Consider the following 15,349-nt stretch of genomic DNA (forward strand, 5'->3'; position numbering starts at 1 on the left):
CTTATATAGCATGTGTCTGAAATGGTTGCCGAGACTTCCACAATCTCGCAAGACTTTAGGCTTTTTGAGTTTTGTAAAGTGACAGCGCCCAGATCCCGTTCCGTGTCTTCCTCTGACTTGCATTGTGTCTTGAGTTTTGTTAGGACCTGTCCTCGTTTACCATCTGAGCCATGTATTTAACATCCTCTTCCTTTGTCTAAGACTTATCTTGCTCCTACTGGAGGTGTGTCTATGTCTGTAAGGCCTGTGCAGGTATGGAGAAACTATGGTGATGGACCTTAATGTGACATCTCGCTCTTCTAACCTGCACCTGAACCTATTGTTCCACGTGGTACACCTGATCTGTCACTAACTCCTCCTCTGGTTGTCTCTCTTCTTTTCCCTTCTCCTTATTTCTTCCCATAACCTCCTGAGATCTCCTCTCCTCCGCCTCCTCTTGCCACCTCCTCCTGAGGTATTGCTCATCTTCCTCGTCCTGCTCTCTTCCTCACCTCTTCCTGAAGTCTGCTCTCTCTCTCCCCTCCATCGAGGTCTCCTCCTCCTCTCTCATCACTTCCTCCGAATGTAGACTCTCCTCTTCCACCTGTTATTTCACTTCCTTCTCCTCCAGATATCTCTTCTCCTCTCCCACCCTTTGTTTCAGCAATTCCTCCCTTACTAACTGTTTCCTTTCCCCACTCTCTGTCTCCAAGTCACCTTCTCTCGTCACCTCCAGTCTCTGCTCTGCAAGCTCTCTCACCGCTACAATAGCTCTCCACTGCGCCTCCACATCCGTAGACTCCCCCATTGTTCTGCCAAATTCCCTCCTTTTCCACGTCTTTCAAAGCAGGTTCATTGCAAGGCTTTCTGAAAATTTTGAAAATGTTTATCCTGGTTGTTTAAGTCTTTAAGCACCTGTAAGAAAAGTCAGAATTAACGTGATAATATTCTCAATTACTTCTGACAAGTGTATTCCCCACTTTGCCTGATATCCGTTATATATTTTACTTGTGATTTCTCTGCACCCAGTTTGTGAACTGAAGGCTGGTAGGAGTTCCTAGCATGATTGTAAAATGGATGCCTGACATTAAAGTCCAGGGAAAGAACCACTGCTGTGGTGAGCACTGTGTTGCCAAATGGATCATGGCTCAAGATGCCTTCCCGGTGTCACTTCGCCCGTTCTCAGAACACCGCTGCCAAACAAGCCCCATTATGGGTATGGTAAGGGGGAGTGAGACACACTTCCTCAAAACCAATGTGAGAGGGGGACCAACAGTTAGTGAAAAACACCTGGTCGAAGTCATTGAAGCTCAATGGGGTGCCACCAGTTACTGACCCTAATGTCGCATACTTTGACCCATGTCAAGAGCATGCAGAGCTACAGGTAGTCTATTGCTGTTGCCATGTTGGAGTATTTAGCTCACTATGATCCTGCTTGGAGCTGGCGAGGGACTTCAGTGGATAAAGGATGAAAACATACCTGTGCGCATAAAAGAATCCTGGATATGCGTGGATTAGGATTCCTGTGCAACGGAGAGCAGGGAACTGGTTTGAGTGACTAGGCGCTGGGTAACCTTGTGGATCAACAGCACCTAAGTGATTGTGAGTAGAATAAAATAGACAATCCAGTGAAGACAAAGAGGATGTGCATTGTTTAGGGCAAGAAAACATTCTCATAGTCTTCATTCAGGAAATGCATCTCATCAGATTGGAGCAAATGGAGCTGAACTGACGATGGGGGCTTTGTTGAATGCAAGGGGGTGTACCTAGTTCAACTGCAACTTAGTGTGTTGAACGTCACTGAAGATGATCAGCTCAGGTCGATGAAACTGAAAGGCAAGTTGGTCAACCGGAAGGCCCCTCTGGTCAGTTTGCACAAAGACAATTAAATGATAATGATGTGTTATTTATATAGTGCTTTACATAGAACACTCAAGTTGCCAAACACCATGTACACCTCAAAGGGATCTTCCACACAGTGACCATTGTTCACATGGCCTCCCCAGACCTCCCCAGACCCAGTGTCTCCAGGCTCCCCTGTTCAAGTCCATCCATTCCTCTCCCTCCCCAGTATCGATGGCAGTTCACACCTATGACTGTGCGCTCCCAAGGGGCTGGGTGGGTGGGAACACTAAATTTGCCAAACACCATGTACTCTTCAAAGGGATCTTCCGCATCGTGACCATTGTTCACATGGCCCCCCAGATCCAGTGTCTCCAGACTCCCTTCTTCAAGACCCCGCTCCTGCAAACAACATAAGTTTGTGTCCATTGAGAAGTGTTCGAGGCCCTTTGAACTCGCCTCATGCCCATCCATCCCTCCTCCGGTGTCAATGGCAGTTCACACCTATGACCAATGCGCTCCCAAGAAGGCTGGGTGGGTGGGAACACTCAAGTTGCCAAACACAATGTACACCTCGAAGGGATCTTCTGCACGGTGACCATTGTTCACATGGCCTCCCCAGACCCAGTGTCTCCAGAATCTCCTGTTCTAGTCCATCCATCCCCTTCCCTCACTCCCTCCCCAGTATCGATGGCAATTCGGATCTAAGACCATGCGCTCACAAGGCAGCTCGGTGGGTGTGGACGCTCCAGGTGCCACAAGCTGTGGAATCGCTAGCCTCTGTGTAGCATTGAAAATATACATTACGCATCATACAAAATTATGTTTTTGTATTGGTAATAAAAGTCTGTGGCTTTTATTAAACATAACAATAATAAACCAAACAAGATTACTGTTTTTATGTCACAAATCAACAGGTGTGCAGCGTTATCATAGTTCTGAACTTTAAATCAGTGAAATGTGACCCTCAGTAAAAACGTCCATAGAGCCTTTTAAAAGTTGCATAATGTTTTCGAAATGTGCTGGTTGACATGTCTTTCTTTTTTTTTAACAACTTTATTTATTACGGTTACAGCGTTATCTATGCATTACAGGATTATTGTGAGTCCCTTTACAACTAATGTGCATGCAGCAAATTCTTTGCCACCTCCTGTGATCCCTCCTCCACCACCCCATTAGTCTGTGGCGCTCTGATGGGTTGGCGACCCGTCAGGGCTTTGGGGACCCAGAAAGTTCGATACCAGGCAGGATTGAAATGTTAGCCCAGGGAATCTGGAGTGGTAGTCCAGTACCAGGGCCCAGCAGTCGGTGAAGCGGTGGAGTGCCCCCTCCTTTGCCGCTGTGACTTTCTCTGCCACCAGGATCGCCCAGACCTTTATCCACTGAGGGCTAGTAGAGAGCCTTCCTGCGTCTTCCACTTTCGTGCCACTGTAATCTTCGCCGCCAGCAGTAGATGTGTCAACAGTTTGGCGGATCGTCCTGTTTTCGGATAGCAGTCCGGGCTCGCCACCCCGAGAAGGACAACTTCTGGGTCCATCGGCATTTTGCACTGAGTGATGTCTTCCGCGATCTGCAGGACCTCCTTCCAGAAGGCCTGAACTGTCGGGCATTCCCACCACATGTGGAAGAAGGATCCCTGCTCGCCGCAACGTCTCCAGCAACCCGGGTCAATGTCAGCATTGCAGTGGTGCAGGCGGACAGGGGAATAATACCAGCGGTGGAGGAGCTTCAAGGCGCACTCCTTGTTTGTGACACATCTGGATGTTGAGTTGATCCTGGACTATATCTCTACCCATGTTTGGTCATCTATGGGATGCCCCAAGTCTGCTACCCATCTGGACATGTACGGTGGTCTGACCTCCAGCATGTCCTCCTGGAGGAGGCGGTACAGTTTGGTGACCTGGCCTCGACCTGTGCTTTCCTCTGTCGCCTGTTCAAGGGGGTGGAGGTCCCGGGCAGCTCCCCGGTGGACCGCTGGCTGCGATATCCAGTGGCGGAGTTGAATGTATGCAAACCGCTCTCCTTCTGTCAGCTGAAAGTGGGCTTTGCATTCCTCAAAGCTGAGTGGGGTGTTAGCCTCGTAGAGTTGGGAGAGGGTTCGGAGGCGTCCTTTGGTCCAACGGCTGAAGCGAGCTGCCTCCATACCCGGCCTGAAGTCAGGATTCCAGGTGACCGGGGATAGCGGGCTCAAGTCCCTGGGCACCTTCCGCCTCTGTGGGCCCATGCCCATACTTCAAAGGTCGCTTTGGTTGACGATAGCATCTGGGGTTCTTGGCTCCGGGGGGACCCGGGGATATGCAGCAGAGAGTGTAACTGTGGCTGGCATCTGGATTGTTCGATGCGGGACCATTTCGGGGGGGCCTCCGGATTCGGCCAGGCCACAGCGCTTGCCAATTGGGCCGCCAGGAAATAGTTCATCAGGTTGGAGAGCCCAACGCCACCCCATTTTGCGGCCCCGGTCATGACCCTCATGGGTATCCTGGCTCTGCGTCCCCTCCATACGAATGTTGCTAGCTTCCTCTGTAGATGTTCCAAGGCCTGTTTTGGGGGGGGGCGGGAGAGCGGAGCACAGGTACAGCAGTCTAGGGAGGAGATTCATTTTGCACGCTGTGACCCTGCCTAATAGAGAGATCTCTTGGCTGTCCCATCGTTGGAGGTACTCCTCCAGTTCCTTGAAAAGCGGGGGGAAGTTAGCAGTGTATAGCTGTTTCGGATCGGCTGTGAGGCGAATACCCAGGTAGGCTGTTGAGGAGGAGCTCCATGCTAGCGTGCAGAGAGCCTGGAGGTTGGCTACGAGGGGAGAGCTCAGGTTGACGCTCAGGGCCTCTGATTTGGAGTAGTTCACCTGGAATCCAGCTACTCCCTCGAAAGCCTTCAGCTCCTCCAAGGTAGCGGGCAGAGAGGATTGGCAGTTGGTGATGGAGAGCATCACATTGTCGGCGTATAGGGAGATTTTGAATTGTTCGCCGTTTATTTCTAGCCTGGTGATGTTCTCGTTGGCACATGTCCTTTGGGCGAATGGTTCCTTGACCATAGCAATGATCAGCGGAGAGAGCGGACAGCTTGTCTCGTCCCGCAAGAGAGCCGGATCGGGGGTGAGGTCTTCTAGTTCAGGCGGAGTGATGTTTTTGGGTCTTTGTAGTTTGCTAGCACCCTTTTCTGGAATTTCGGGCCAAACCAGAATGCCTCCATGGTAAGGCGCATGAAGTTCCAGTCCACCCTGTCGAATGCTTTGGTGGCATCCAGAGTTAAGACCGCTAGACCCCGTTGTTCCTGGGTCGCGACCTCAATGAGGTTGAGCGCTCGACGGATGTTGTCCATGGTGCTTCTCCCTCTGATGAACCCCGCCTGGTCCTGGTCTATGATAGTTGGGAGGATTTGTGCCAACCTCTTCGCCTGTACCTTTGAGTATGCATTAGCATCCACATTGAGCAGAGATATCGGTCTGTACGACGAACACTCCTTTGGGTCCTTGCCGGGTATCAAAAACATGATTGTGGCAGATTCTTGCATAGATGGCACAATAGTGCCCGAGTCCCGGAAGGAGTTAAATAGTTCTGTCATTGGGTGTAGCAACATGGGGTGGAGTAGTTTGTAAAATTTTGGTGGGAAGCCGTCTGGGCCTGGGGCCCTGGGTTTCAGATTTTTGGGTACTTCCTCCACCTCTTCGGGTGTGACCGGGGCTTCCAGGGCAGCTCTATTCGCCTCTGAGATGTGTGGGAGCCGGGCGTCAGCTATGTATTGTTCCTGGAGTGACTGCGGGCGAGGGGCTGAGGTCAGGGTGTCGGTGAGCTGAGCTGTTGCCACCCGCAATTTCGCTCCTTCTCGGTACAGGGTTCTGCCTTTCGGGTCCCTCAGTGCGGTAATGTGGTTCCGTCGGCGGGTTTTGGCTAGTTTGTTCACCAGATATTTATTGGCTTTGTTGCCATTCGCGTAGTAGCTCTGTTTGGTCCGAAGCAGGGTCTGGGCTGTGTCCTCGGCATAGTGGGCTTCCAGCTTTGTACATGCTAGTCTGACCATCGTGGCCGCTTTAGGTGACCATCTCCATTTTAGGGCCGTATCAGCCTCCCTCATGTCCTCCTCCAGTTGGTTTCTGTTTATGGTTCGCCTCCTAGTATATGCGGCCACTTGAGCTATCAGTTCCCCTCTGATTACGTCCTTCATGGCTTCCCATCTTGTCGCTGTGGAGGTGAGATTGGGGAGGTTCTCCCTGAAGTAGTTGCTAATCGCCTTGGCTATGGTATCACGCACCACCATATCATGTAGCATTGGCTCGTATAGGGACCATCTACGCCGCTCCAGGGGATCCGGGTCAAAGACCCTTGCAGTGAGGAGAATTGGGGCATGGTCCGACAGCACCCTTGCGCCGATCTCCACATCGTCCATAAACTGCAGGAGCTGCGGGCTGGCCAAAATGAGGTCAATTTGGGATGAGGAACAGTGGACATGTGAGAAGAAGGAGTAGTCCACGGTGTCCGGGTGCAAGACCCTCCAGGTGTCCACCACGTCCAATGTCCTGAACAGGCAGCAGAGGCCCAAGGCTAGCCTGAAGTCCCTAGAGGACGGGGGGACCCAACCTGTCCAGTGAGGGGTTGGGTACCCCATTGAAGTCTCCGCCCAAGACCACCTGGCCCTTGAGGAAGGGGAGGAGAGAGGATTCCAGGGTAGCATAGAAAGCCGCCTGGCAGTCGTTTGGCGCATAGACCGCAATCAGCGTGTGGAGCTGTCCGTAGAGCTCCCCTTTAACCGCTACAAATCTGCCATCTGGGCTGCGCAGGGTCTCCTTCTCTTTAAAAGGGATGCCTTTTGCTAACAGAATCGCTGTGCCACCTTTCTTGTTGGGGCCAGAGGCCAGGTATTGTGTTGGATATGCACGGGAGCGCAGCCTGGTAAAGTCCTCTGCTAGGAGGTGGGTCTCCTGAAGGAACCCCACCGAGGCCCGAAGGTCCTGTAGACGTCGGCGGCTGGACTTGCATTTTGTGGGTGAGTTCAGGCCTCCGACATTTAGTGAGATGTAGCGGAGTTTGGTATGCTCCGGGGGGGGAGGTCAGTGGGTCGCCACTATGGTCCAAATAGGTGGTGGTTAATCCTGTGCTCAGGTGGGTCCCAGGGGGGACCGGTGACTGAACGATTCTGCTGCAACCGAATTTTAACTTTGTCTAACTCAGGGCCAACCGGGCCCAGGCAACCAAGGGGGCTGGGGAGGGTCCCCGCCCAACTGAAGAAGCAGAAGGAACAAAAATCAACCAAACTGACCCCAACAGGTCTCAGGCCGGAGTGACTGTCCATCCACTCGGCAGGGGCATTGTTTGGGATGCCCGGGTGCCAAGAGTGCAGGTTCTGGCATGGAGTGCTGAAGGTTAATTACTGATCGTGTGTGGTGGGGGTTCTCCCCCCTTTTGGGACCTTCCTCCAGCAGCTGTGCTGGGGTTTCGGTGTTGAGCTGCATGGTTTGTCTGTCGGGGAGGTAGATGAGTCCTCCTCGGGTGTCGAGGGCTCGCATCCCATGATACTGCTTGCCTCCTGCAGGGCATGGATTACCCTCGTCTGGCCCTCAAACGTAAACAGAACCGAGGCCGGGTATAGCCAACGGTATTTGATTCAGGGGGCGAAGCACTCTCTGCCGTTGGACCGTAGGAGCGGCCAGGTCCTGGAACAGCTGTATGGCGGCTCCCTGGTATGTCAAGTCACCTTGTGATCGGCTTGCTGCCATGATCTCCTGTTTCATCGAGAAAAAATGCACTCTTTTGATTACTTCAGGGCTAGCCGCCGATGGGGTGTTCCTGCGGCCTCGCAGTCTATGAGTGCGATCAAGTAAGAGCAGTGACTTTTCACAGTCTGGGAGGAGTGTCTGGAAGAGGTCTCCGATGTAGGCCGGGAGGGCCTGGTCCGGGATCGAGGTGGGAACCCCTTTGATTCGAATGTCATTTCTGCGGCTCCCGTTTTCCAGGTCCTCTTGTTTGCGATGCATAGATTCGGCGCTATCCTCTAGGGTCTGAATTTTCTGTCGCAGCTCCGCAATCTGTGCTGAGTGTTCCAAGACCTGGTCCTCCGTGCCCCCGACCCTATGCTCCACCTCCTCCACACGTTGTCCAGGCCATATATCCTGGTTGTGACCTCAGCCAAGCAGTTGCGGAATTTCATTTTGATGTCAGCTAGAAGGCCTTGGATATCGTCTTTTGTAGCCCACTGTCCTTGGGCCCTTGCAGGTGAGGCAGGTTGGGTCAGGGGGGGATCCTGCTGCTTAGGTTTCTCTTTCAGGTAGAGCAAGTTGGCTATGTCCGCTGATTTTGGACCCTTCTGCTTAGTCATCTTGGTATCCGGAACACCAATTACTGAGGTGCGTGTTATCCAAAGGCTGGTGTAAGGGGGAGGGCGATCCCAAGTGCGATCCCCTCTCCGTCTCCGCTGGCCGCTCATATCTCTGATGGGGGGGACCAGGGGGTGGGGGGAGAGTCGCACCCCGAGAGCCTCGGCTGATGGGTATCTGCTGGTGCGGTGCACCCTGTCTCCAGGGGGTTCTGGAGCTGACCGTGGTATGTGCTAGAGTACCCTCTGTCAGGTTGTTAGGCGTGCGCTGGGGTCCGGCTCTTCTCCACCTTTCAGGGACCGGGAAGACGGGGGCCCAATGCAGGGTAGCCAGAGGGGGGGGTGTCGGTGCCAGGGGTGGGGACCCCGCAGGCTGTAGCTTGTTGCGGTGCCTAGAGGGACTCCGCTGCTTTGTCTGTTGTGTTTGGCTGTTGGGTGCCTGTTGATCTCGTTGTTGCACTGACTTTGGAGTCCAGGCAGGTCCTTATGTGTAGCCTGTGTTGGCACGGGGCCACCCGTGTCAGGTGTGTAGAAGGGACCCATCTGCCTGGTGGCCACGTGCGTTGAGGATGAGCTGCAGCTGTGTCTCTGTGCCCCCCGGTGATGAGCAGAGGTGGGGGAGGAGGCCCCTCAGGAAGTACGAGGTGAGGGGGCCCAAGGGGGCCGCTGTCTTGGGCAGGAGGGGGCCTAGGAGGAGGGGTTGGCTCAGGCCCCTCTCAGGCTGTTGACAAGGTCAGCTGGTTTGACAGCAGGTTAGGGGGTGCGATGCAGCCGGCCTGTTCGTCAGTTGGCCGGTTCTGGCCACTGCTGGGACTGTGTTGATGTCTGCGGGGCCTCCGCAGCTCCCCGGGGTCCCAAGGCAGGTGAGGGTGGACCACGAGGGTGCTGGTGCTGTGGCGGCATTGGCCCCGAGTCCGGTGCGGGTGCTGCTGGTCCTGTCTCGGGAGGTCAGGGGACCCCCCAGATCCCCCGCTACCTCGGAGCTCAGAAGTATGAGGCCGCACGGGAGGCTGCGCCGGGGCGACCCATTGCCGAAGCAGTAAATGATGGCAGAGGGGGGGTGGGATCGAGCAAGGCTGGGCCGTGGCTGAGGTCGGCGGGCCTGGAGGACCCCCGCAGCGCCCCGCGGTCCACAGCACGCTGGAGAGGAAAACATCCGCTTCCCTGGGGGGCCGACTCCCCGCTGTGCCAGGCCCCGGTCTCCTCCTTATTGCTGGGTGCGGGTGCCTGCCGGCCGGGAGCCTAGGGTCTTCGGTCCTGGGATGCTGCGTCAGGCTGGTCGGCTAGGCTGAGGCCGCAGAGCGGGTTCGCAGGGGCCTCCATCTTGGAAGGCAAATCCCGTCTCTGGGAAGGCCCTCCAGGTAACGAACTGAGGCTTCCCCGCTCCGATTTCGCTCCCGGGTCCGGCTGCTGGCTCCCAAGGAATTCCGCCGCAGTTCAGGGTATTTTCGTGCCGGGATTTACAGTTTTAACAGCGTTTAATAGCATTGAGTCCCGGCCGTCCCACGGAGCTCTCAGTGAGGCGTCCGCATTATCGGCGCCTCAAGCCACGCCCTGACATGTCTTTCTTTACGTAGAGCACACGGATAGAAGCACAGGCCCTCACCAGTGACGAAACCACCAAGTCTAGTATCCCAATGGTGAGGCCTACCGACTTGCACAAAGTGATATTTTAGAGTGTTGGATGTGGCCACATTTTTAATACTAATTTACATTGTACTATTTTCGGACAATGTACTGAAAATGAAGGCGCAAGATTCTGCATCAATAACTTTTCCGGATTCGACATCGACCTCACTTGCCTATCAAGTAATTATATTGTATTAGTCCTTTATATGCGAATGGACAATATGTGCATTTTTTATGCTTGTAATTTCAACATATTCAAAGTTATTATGTATAGTATTGGTTATTTACACAAAGTGGCATGTATTGGTGTCTCTCTGTATGTATCATCATCTGCATCTCTTTTTTTAGTTTCATTTAGCTTTTTCATCTGTATTAAAACAAGTACTATGTTATAGGGAGATGCTGGAACTTCGACTACAATTCCTTTGCAACAGGTCCAGAGTATGGGGTATGCGTACTTACAATTTACTGGCTAGAATGAAAGTAAATCCTACAAAGGATATACTTTTAGAGTGAAATGAATTTAACCTTGCACTGTTTCAAACTTTTCTGATTTTAATTCTAATGTTACACTGCCTCCCAAATGCACAATAGATTACAAAAGAAACATTACAAAGCAAACTGCTTTTATAATCACTATGTTTTGCAGAGTGATCTTAGATCAAGTCCATGCGTCATCTCGGAAGGTTATCAGGTGAAATCTGAAATGTATATTATGTTCAAATCACGTACACTGTTTTCGAGGGTAAGTCCATAGGAATTTTCTATTTGTTTTGCAACAACAAACATTATAGTATATGGTTCGTAATCATTTTAACCTACTTTGTTCGGAAGTGTTCGGTGCGATGAAACACTTTACATTTCAGTGCAATTGACATTACATTTTTTAATGATTATTCTCTCCAAAGAATGTACTCAAGATGTGGAATTAGAAGAGGCTCATGGACCAGAGCTATACATAACCTAATATGAAATACAAATGGGTATCACATTGGATTGGGGATACATTTTTATAATTTTGTAATATTTTGAAGTCTGTCAAGTTGGTTCTGTTTGTATATATGTACATATGTTTGTTTGAGTGGAAATGAAATGTGCTTGATTTAAACCATATAAAAACTCATTTTTTTCAGCTTGATTTTGCGGTCGTCAAAGAGAAGGCCACAGTTTTGAAGTGAATTAAGAAAACAAGGGTAAAGAACAAACCAGTTTGTTTTGGAGAAGTTTTTAAGCAGATGTTTTAGTCATATTATGTTTTTAGTTGGAAAATCCTATCTTCTGTATGTGTGCTATAGATTGAGCATGTTTTTCTATAAATCTGTTACAGGGCCAGAAGGAAGAGGAGTATAAAGACACATACAACAACTGCCAAAGATGTTGCTTGCCAAATGGATTTCCATAATGGAGCAACTACTATTTGAGGCACAGAGTGGTCCAGTCAATATTCAGACTCATGATGCAAATGTCCTGTGGACTGAAAATGAATGGAATCTCACCTGCGAACTGTACAAAGTTACCATGGACCATTGCTACTTTGTGCATACTCAACCAGATACAACTGAAGACAATGAGATGGATTGCAATTGCTCACAGACCCTTTGACCCAATGTACACCCTCTAAAAAGGTTCCACCCAACAAACATTCGATGTTACCTGTTTCTCCAATTCATGCGGAAATATCACCGCCTGAACTACCAGAGGCTGAAGTTCAACACAATTGACTGAGGAATTTTCTCAAGATCTCGACTTCAGTTTTTGCTTAGTTTGGGGGAATTGTCCACCACCGTTGGTGGCAAAACACAGTACTGCAGGACGATTGGCTATTAAAGGAGACAAAATACATTGTATTCGACAGCTGCCCCACTAGAGATTGTACAAATGCTGAAATGTGATCATAAATTAAGAGGGAACATATGCAGGGAGCCATTGGTGAATGTGTCTCATTTGTTACAAGCCACCAACTTGAAAATCCTGGGCAGCTGTGTCCACCTCCATAATACATTTTCATGGTCTGCTCAACCGATGCTCGGGAAAATGCCTGCTGGGAATGTACTTTTTTTCAGTAGCTTTACTGTTCAGCAGATCAACTTTCAGTAAGATTTCCAGTTTCTGTCAATTTGTGGGACTTCAGTTCCTTGCTAAAACCCAGTACTACAAATATCAGAGGGAATTCTTACTCCCCGCTATTAGTCATGCCTGGAAACTGGAACAGATGTCAATAGACAGTACATTCTCTGACAAACGTGTCAGGCTCGCTGGCAACGGACAGTCCAGGATTTTCCACTAAGTACTGCACATACCACTTTCAAGACATGGAAAGTAAAAAGAAATTGTGTGTTCGGTCATTGTGCAGGCGTCTGAATGTATATCGTCTGTGGCCATGGAGAAACATGGTTTCATTAAATCCATCAAACATCTGGAATCGAGGGGAATGCAAATAGACCTGAAAGTCACTCACAGGCATGTCTCAATAGCCAAGGCCATGCAAGAGAAGTTTCCACGCATTCTGCATCAATTTGTTGTATGGCACGTTGCCAAATCAATCAATAAGAAAATGACAGCTGCTGGTAAGAAAAGGGTTCGGAAAACCTTTTAAAGTGGTCTCAGTTTATCAGCAACCATCTTCGATGGAGCTCCAAAACTTGTGATGGATCTTTAGAAATTCTACTTGAAAAATGGCGTTCATTGATGCACCATTGTTCCAATGTACACTCATGGACATAAAACCAACATTTCCACGAATGTACACATGGACCTTTAAGGAAGGAGCAGAGACGCAAGAAGAAGTAGTTGGTGCTATGTTCCCCTCTGCACAAAGCACTTGAGAAGATTGTGTATGATAAAACGCTTTCAAGAGACTTTCAATAGACCTGAAGAGAATTCTGTCATAATGAGATTTGGAGGTGTTCCATAATATGTGCCGAAAGTACAGACCCAAAAGGTTGCATTTCGGCATAGACGGTATGGAGGCCAGAACAAGGCTAGCTGTACTTGCGCACAATGAGAACTTTGGGAGGGAACAAGCGAAAACTGCAGCAATGTTCGGGATGCTTGGTTACATCATGGCCTTTACAAAACAAGGCAAACAATGGGTGGCCGAGCTAATATACCAGGAAATGGATTTTGAATTTGTGAAAGATCTGACATTGACTGTGTTGGCCATGCATACTCATGGAATGGATCCTGATTTTATTCCCAGGACACATACAATGCCACAAAACATTGCAAATAAGCCTTGTCCTCCAAAATCGGAACTTGTTGAAAGGTTGACTTCCAGATTTAAATGATTTGTAGCGGTCTTCAAAATCTGCTCACAATAAAATTTTAGATATGTTACCAATGTTTGGACATTGTACAGAAACAATCTAATGCAATTTCACCTGCAATTTCAATGCTAGCTAATGTATTACAAAGTATTTATTTATGCTGAAATAATCGTGTTTATGATGCATTAGAGGATTCAAACTGTCTTAACATTATAAGAAATGATATTCTAACCTTTCTGCAAAGTTTACCTTAGAAATGTTCTGCCATTCTGGAAAGTAGATATAAGGTTACTTTACTCACCTGTGAATTGGTTGTGCCTCATACACACAGGTAACGCTGTTGGTTTCACCTTATTATTCCTGCTAGGATATTTGTATAAGTGTCCCCCAACTGGGTTTTGCTGTTACCCTGTCCAGAATAAGTCTGCCTTAGGTTTTACCTACCTAGAATAACTTTGGGTGATTCATAAAGTGTAACAATGGGTTTTGTGTTCCCTGGTCTGTTTTAGACAAACACAAAAAGAGTCGTAGGTACCACCTAACTTTAAGTTGCTTATAACACCTGTAAAAAGTGTACAGGTTTTACTTACCTTGAGTGTAACTGTGTTATCCTAAAATAAGTTAGAGTTATTGCTTCCCTTAGTCTGTCAAATGAAAAGCAACTGTAATTGAATATTACACCGCAACCTCCAACTCCCCTAGAATAGCTGTGTTATCCTGATTCAGAGTTACAGGTTTACACTGTGCCTAGTATCTGTGTTTCACTAGATCAGAAAAGTATATTGTCCAGTTGAAATGACTAAGTGATTTCTTGCTGAGCGTCACAGTACAACTGAAAGGGTCTACTAGCCTAGTATTACTGAAATTAATCTAAAGGTAACTATTGTTTTTGACTTCCCAAGAACTCCTGTTAGGTGTCCCAAATAAGGTTATATTGTTTGGTCTTTGTAACTTTAAGCATAGTGTTGTGTTTTTATAAATGTGATCATATGTAATGTGATAGTACTTATTTCCCCCAAGATGTATCTGGGCCTACTGGCATTTACACAAACCATTTATTTGTACAATACATAGTGTTTCAGTGTTTCTTTGGACCATTTCTATTAACATTTCATTTGTATTGATTCTACAGCACTCTATCCCTTCTAAAATAAGCCTGGCTGCTCCGTCTACGCTAACCTGAACTCATTTGGTACAGCCTTATACTAAGAGTGGAGTCTTGGACTGCCTCATTGAATGGTTTTACTAAGCCCTTAGTTGGACTCCAGAAAAACTGTCCTAACAGCCACCCCTTAGCAGACGAAATAAGTTGTTCCAATAAGGTATATGTTTTTTATATGGCCGAAGTCGAGATGCGTCCCATTGACAATATGTTTGATGAAAGAGCAATGGGAAGGGATAAAAAGGATGTAATTGCAGACAGAAAATCAATCCCATGGCTCCAGTTGGCTACATGGATCAAGCCCTTGCATCATTTGACGGTTTCCCACTGGCAAAACCAATACCTTTTACACACAAATATCCCATAAAGGTATTCGCTGTTAGCTGGGTTAGCCTGCGCTCCCCAGATATTCGCACCTTTTGAAAACTGTTCTGCTGCGAAGGGCACATTCTACTCGAGTAGTGGGAACCAATTCTTCATCGCCTCAGGCCCCTTCCTGACTTTCTACAGCCTTCCTAAGAAGACCCTCTTTTTGCTTCACTGGTGCAATTGTGCGCTTAGACGCACTTCTGCACTTTTGAGCCCAAGGCTACCCACTTCTTAGGCCCCGACTAGAAAGTTAGGGAACGACTCCGAAAAATTGTCTAAAGCCCCTAGTGTGTTAACCAACATTTCTCTTTACAGGTTGTGCCTGTGTTTTCCTCAATTGTCGCATTAGGAAACTTATTGTATACATGCTGTATAGTAGAGTATTGCGAGTGGTAACTGTTTTCGCATAACTAAAGTTTACTTGTATCTATTGGTCCAGTCGACAATAAATGTATAGATATCTTTCATATGCACTTGTCTAAGAGTCATTTGCGGTTTGATGCTGTGTGTGCTCATTGTGGGCTTCCGATCACTATCACCCCTCCTGAGACTTAGTCTTGACTGCCTGCCAAGCTACCTAGATCGGACTGGCTAGTCCAAAAAATCCCTTGTTTCACTAAACCAAGGGTGGCCTCCTAAACTTCGGGCCATCAGGTAAGAGTTTAGAAATCCATCTTAACATCCTCCTGCAGCACTTGTACACCCATAGGCTCCTCCTTCCATCCCCTATACACTAGCACAGCCGATTGGCACAAGGCTTAGTCGGAGCACGAATGTAACTTATCTAGTTTGG

Source organism: Ambystoma mexicanum, chromosome 3p (genome assembly GCF_040938575.1).
Source record: "Ambystoma mexicanum isolate Mex_15411 chromosome 3p, UKY_AmexF1_1, whole genome shotgun sequence".
In the NCBI taxonomy this organism is placed as follows: domain Eukaryota; kingdom Metazoa; phylum Chordata; class Amphibia; order Caudata; family Ambystomatidae; genus Ambystoma; species Ambystoma mexicanum.